The sequence below is a fragment of the Falco rusticolus genome, chromosome 4, assembly GCF_015220075.1.
Source record: "Falco rusticolus isolate bFalRus1 chromosome 4, bFalRus1.pri, whole genome shotgun sequence".
Classification (NCBI taxonomy): Eukaryota; Metazoa; Chordata; class Aves; order Falconiformes; family Falconidae; genus Falco; species Falco rusticolus.
In genome coordinates, this window is record NC_051190.1 from 38,065,657 (window position 1) to 38,071,855 (window position 6,199).

Genomic DNA, 6,199 nt, shown 5'->3' on the forward strand with positions numbered 1-6,199 from the left:
CCTGACCCTTCCCCAGCCTGGCCTGAGGAGCACCATGAGGGCCCTTTCCCCAGGACCAAGGTCCACTTCAGGGCTCTGGCCAGGGCCCTAGGGTGCCTTGTTCCACTGAGCTGCCCACGGGCACCACTCGCAGCTGCTGCCCAGGGTGACTTGTCCATGGCACGACTGGCCAGCCCACAGGATGCCTGTGACACCTGCTTGGCTCCAAGCCCAAGTGGGCTCCAATATTTGGAGGCTGGGTATCAGAACATGGGCTGTGGTTGTTTGAGAAGTGCAGCAGCAGATACCCAGAAGACAGGGGTAGGTTAGTGGTCAGGAGCTTCTTGGTGGCCTTGAATTTGCTTCACAGTACCACCGCTCAGCGTGTCCAGGTCCACGTGTTTGGGTACCTCCCTTTGGGGGAGAGGAGCAGCTCTGCAGGATCCAGCGGCACTTTGGTTGGCATCAGCTCTAGCTGGTTGGAGCAGACCAGGATTCTGTGCCGGCTTGCAGAGTCAGGAACTGAACATCACCTTGGCCGGCTTCCAGGCTTCCCAAGGGAGCCTGCATCTTGCGGAAGGACAGGCACGGGGTCAGACACTGGAACCAGCACAACAGTCACATTAGCCTTACAGCAAGTTCCCTGCAGCGTCAGGTACCCAGCTCTGAGTCATCACCCAGCTTTCAACCGGAGACAACCTACAGCCGTTCTTGAGAGCTGCTTGTTCATGGCAGAGCCTCCTCTGCCCCACCACGGGGTGAGCCCAGTCCTCTGTGGGTCTGAAGAGCTGCTCCCGAGCCCTCGGGGCTTGGAGGAGGCAGCAATGACTGGCCAGGCTGCTTTGAGAGGGTATCACCAGCACAGTGTACAGCCACAGACAGCTCAGGATCTTCTGCCACAGCTCTGGAAAGGGTCAGTCCCACATCCAAAGTCACTGCTCGGAGCATGGAAACACCAATGTGTTGCGGTAACAGCTTCACAGCCCTGCAAGCACCTGCCATTGCATAGCACAGGCTAAACACCCCCGGCAGCAGCTGCCAGCTAACGCTGGGCTGAGGTGGAGGGATAGGGGCACCCGCCCTGCCCTTCCCCCTCCAGCCCTCCCCAAGTCAGCTGAGAAAGTCTCTGAGATCTCAGCCCCAGCCAGGCCACCACAGCACCAAGGTCTCCTCCAGGAGTTGAGCAGCATAGCTAGGTCCACCACAGCACACAGAGCAGCTTCAGCCCAGAGGCAGCAGACACCAAGCTCCAGCAGAGGAAGGTCTCAGGCAGTCACCAGCAGGTCCATTGGAGCCACCTAAGGGCCCCCACCAGCTGTGGCACCTGGTGATCTTGCTGGAGACAAGAGTTTTCATCTTCAAAAGCTCACCAAGATCTCAGGAGGCTCCTGATGGCTGGAAAATGGCAAACAACACCCTGGCCTTCAAGTGGGAAGGACTCTGGGGGGCCTGCGTAAGCGGTACCCCCGGGGCCAGCCCTCCCCTGGCAGAGCAGCCACACACAGGCCGGAGACCTGGAGCCCAGCAGAACCCCACAGCACAGCCCCAGGCCCTCCCTGAGGGTTTATATACCCCTCCTGGCGGCAGCAGCTGCGTGTGATTGGCCAGGGCCGGAGCAGGGAGATGCAGGATTGGCCAGAGACAGCAGGGTGGCAGGGGATTGGTCAGGAGGCCCCACATCCCAGGCCAATCCCAGCCTGCGGTGGGTCCTACAGCCAGGGGGGGAGGAGCCTGGTGGGGCCCTGCAGGTCCTGGGGGTGCTGTGGTATGGAGGGAGGGAGGCAGGCAGGCAGGCAGGAATAGATAGAGGGATGGACGGCAGAAGGGATGGACGGCAGAAGGGATGGACGGCAGAAGGGATGGACGGCAGAAGGGATGGAAGGAGGGAGGAAGGAATAGATAGAGGGATGGACAGCAGAAGGGATGGAAGGAGGGAGGAAGGAATAGATAGAGGGATGGACGGAAGAAGGGATGGAGGGAGGGATGGACGGAAGAAGGGATGGAGGGAGGGAGGAACGGAAGGAGGGAGGGAGGGAAGAAGGGAAGGAGGGAGGGAGGAACGGAAGAAGGGAAGGAGAGAGGAACGGAAGGAGGGAGGGAGGAATGGAAGAAGGGAAGGAGGGAGGGAGGAACGGAAGAAGGGAAGGAGGGAGGGAAGAAGGGAAGGAGGGAGGGAGGAATGGAGGAAGGGAAGGAGGGAGGGAAGAAGGGAAGGAGGGAGGGAAGGAGGGAGGGAAGAAGGGAAGGAGGGAGGGAGGAACGGAAGAAGGGAAGGAGGGAGGGAAGAAGGGAAGGAGGGAGGGAGGAACGGAAGAGGGAAGGAGGGAGGGAAGGAGGGAGGGATGGAAGAAGGAAGGAGGGAGGGAGGAATGGATGGAGGGAGGAAGGGAGGGAGGGATGAAGGGATGGGTGGAAAAAAGGAGGGATGGATGGAAGGAGGGAGGGAGGGAGACAGCCAGACCCTACAGCCCCTCTGCCGAGCTCCCCGGGAGCCCTGGTGGTACCAGCAGCCCCAGCCTGACCCTGCGCCATGTGAAGCCGTGGGCAGAGCTGCTGCCCTGCCTCGCTGGAACACGCCCGGCTGCCCTCCGGGACAGAGCCGTGTCACTGTTGGGTGGTGGCCGTGCCAGGGCCAGGTGAGCCCGCACGAGGCACCGCCAGTGCAGGGCTCCTGCGTGACCCAGTTACAGTGCCCCGGGCTGGTGTTCCTGCCTGAGCCACCGCTGTTCCAATCAGCTTAATTACCCGCATCTGAGTCATCCCCAGCCCCGCGGTACCAAAGCTCCCAGCCCTGCAGACAGACCGCCCTTTGTGCTCCTCCAGCCCCTGTCCGTGGGGAATTGCCAAGTACCAATTAATCCGTGGCTCCTGCTGCGACAGGCCTGGGAGATGGTGCCCCAGGAAGATGGAGATCAAGGAGTGGAGAAGGGCCACTGCCTGCTTGACGGGACAGAGCTGGGACTAGAGCCCAGGTCCTGATCCCACCCCAGGAAGATGACGAAGTGGCTCATGCTTCCCCCACTGGGGACCAGCCACCACTCCTGCCATATCATGGAATCACAGCATGGTTTGGGATGGAAGGGACCTTCAAGATCACCCGGTTCCAGCCCCCTGCCACAGGCAGGGACACCTTCCACCAGCCCAGGTTGCTCCCAGCCCCGTCCAGCCTGGCCTTGGGCACTGCCAGGGATGGGGCACCCACAGCTGCTCTGGGCAGCCTGGGCCAGCACCTCGCCGCCCTCACCGGGAAGAATTTCTTCCTAATAGCTCATCTAAATCTGCCCTCTTTCAGCTTAAAGCCATTCTCCCTTGTCCTATCACTATGGGCCCTACTAAAAAGTCTGTCCCTGTCTTTCCCATAAGCCCCCTTTATGCCCTGCCAGGCCGCTGCAAGGTCTCCCCGGAGCCTTGTCTCTTCCAAGCTGAACCACCCCAGCTCTCAGCCTGTCCTCACCGGAGAGGTGCTCCAGCCTCCCATCATCCTTGTGGCCATTCTGTGATGGCACCATTTGCCCTATCCTCATCCTGGACACTGGCCTCACCAATGCCCAAAGCGTCTCAGCTCTCCAGCATGGCCAGGCCTCTTGCGTGGGGGTCCAGCAAGCCCTGGAGATGCAGACACACCTGGGAATCCAATGGTGGCAGCTCTCAGCCACGTGAGAGGTGCTCACAGCTGTGCCAGTTCGGGCAAAGCAAATATTTGTGCACATGGGAAGTGTGTGGACCAAGATGATCCAGCCCAGTGAGGACGGCTGACAGGGGGCAGCTCCAGCAGCTCCTCCTGCTTCCCAAGGCAGCCGGGGGCCTCCAGAGATGAAAACCAGTGCTCAGGTCCCAGGCCACGCTGATGCGGTTCACTGGGAGGGCATCGTCATCTCCACTAGGCTGGTGGGTCTGAGTGGTGACGTGAGACAGTCCTGGTGCTCAGCAGGGGTCACGTGCATACGGCTGGAGCAGAAACAAGTTTTTGGGGTGAATGTAAAAGCTAAGGAAAAAAAACCAAACCCCAACAAAAAACCCAAACCTATTCTGGCCCAAATCAAATCCAGGTGTGTTAGAGGGTTGTTTCAGTTCCAGGTGTTTTGTGTTTTCCCATCTGCGTAACGCAGGAGAGGCAAGGCTGATGGGAGACACCAAAGCAGCAGGCCCACAGATTCTGCTCTGAGGTGCTTAATTTTATTTCGGGGTTTTCCTTGTCGTGTTAATTGGGGGGTGTGTGTGTGTAAGAGTCAGTTTGGCCAGACTGCACAACCTCTGAGCAGCTCATGGGTCCGCATCAGTGGCTGCCAGAGGGTGGGCAGGGAGATGTCCCCCACCACCGACCCGGAGCCAGGGCCACCCGGAGAAGGGACGGCCAGCGCGTGCTGACCGGGGATGGGCTGCCCTGTCAGCTCCCTCGCAGAGCAGAGCAGGAAGCCATCGGCCGCCAGTTCAGCTCCTCCACCTGCAAATCGCACCGTCACGTGCATGTGCCTTGCTTGGCACTGAGAAGGGAACCGGTGTGGTCCTCCTCCTCTCACCTGGCTTGGTACCAGCGTCCTGCTGCTGCCGGTGACAGCCAGGTAGCCATTTCTAAGCCTAATTGATAATTAGTTAAATCTGCCCTTGGCACCAAAGGGAACACAGTGAGCTAGAAAGCTATGGCATGAGCGCGGCTGCCTGCCCGTGCCCGCGACAGGGAAGAGCACCCAGCACCTCTGCAGCCCTCAGGACACCGATGCGCCCTATGGCGGAGCAAAGGGCTCATGCGAGGGCTGCCGAGCCCTCCGCACTGCCAAGAAACACGGTGTCACACAGCCCACCGGGGCGCAGCCCTGAGCTCTGTGCCGATGGGGAGCCACCCGGCGCTCGCCTCTCGACGGGCGGTGGGGTTGGGGCCAGAGCGGTGGGGATGGGGCCAGAGCACGGCAGGAAAATGGGAGATCAGCACCAGTCCCGTCTTTCTTATGGCAGGACCCTAAGGAGTTAACGCAAAATGCCACCTACTGTATTTTGTCTCTCCTCCATTGAGGCAGCTCTGACACTGGCAGCAGAACAATGCTAAATTCTGATTAGCTCTGGTTTTCCAGCAAGAGGGGAGGCACAAAAGGGTGGGGAATTAATACTATTCTGCATAATTTTTAATCTAAATTCCATTTCTTTTCTTTTCTTTCCCTACGAAGCAAACAATCTAGGGGGTTTTGTACTCAATTTCTTGCTTTCATAATCTAAATGAATTGTTTGCAAGTAGGAGCCAGCTGCAAAGCTGGCAATCTCCGATCAAATCTGCCTTTCTCCTAGTTCTAGCAATCATTAATTTGCTCCTCAGCTCTGATTAGCTAATCCTGGCTGCCTTGTGGCAGTTTGCAGGGAAAAACAGTGTGTGAGCTGCGGCTCCCTTTGACGGAGCCGGCGCTGGCAGCGGGGTGACGGGATTGATTTCTGCCGTGTCCGCGGTGTCCCTGGTTGTCAGCTCTCTGGAGAGGAGTGGAGTGCTCTGGGAGGAAAGGCTGGCCAGGTTATTTATGGAATCCTGGCATTTTGGAAATATCAGAGGATGATGCTTTCCCCTGCTCTGTGCAGGGCGTGCTGGTTTGTTATGCTGAGACTAATTAGCTGGGCTTTAAAATAGGAACTGAAGACACTGTAGCAGCCTCTCCCTTGAAAATACCTGGGCGCTGCCCCATTTTTACAACGTTGCTGGCGTGCCTGGGGGAGATGGCAGAGCCGTTACCTGTCTCACAGGTGGGAAACTGAGGCACGGCTCTTCACGTGTCGGTGGATGGAGGCTCACGAAGAACAAGCCTCAGCAGCAGGGCTGTCCGGCAGGGCAGAGGTGCGGGGTGGTGCGGGGCGCCTTTGGTGCCAGGCTCTGGTTTATTACATGGCAGATTAAGGGCCATGGTCTCAACTCCCACCACGAAGCTCGGAGAGCTCCTGCCTGCTGGCGAGCCCCGATGGGGCCAGGGGTGTCCAAACGGATGTCACCTCCCCAGGCTGACTGCTGCCAGTCCCCAGAGCTGATGCCACCACGGCCCAGGCGAGTCAGACACAGTGCTGGTGGCCCACCCCCCACCACCCCCCCCCCGGCTGGGTGCAGGGCAGCCACCGGCCCTGTGTGCCCCCTTCTCGCGTGTGGCTCTGCAGGCCTTGTCTTTTGGCTGCTATCTGCCTGCGCTTGATTCCAACACGCTCCTCGTTCAGATCAAATTCCCTGAGCGCTGGGGGTGGATCCTTTTAA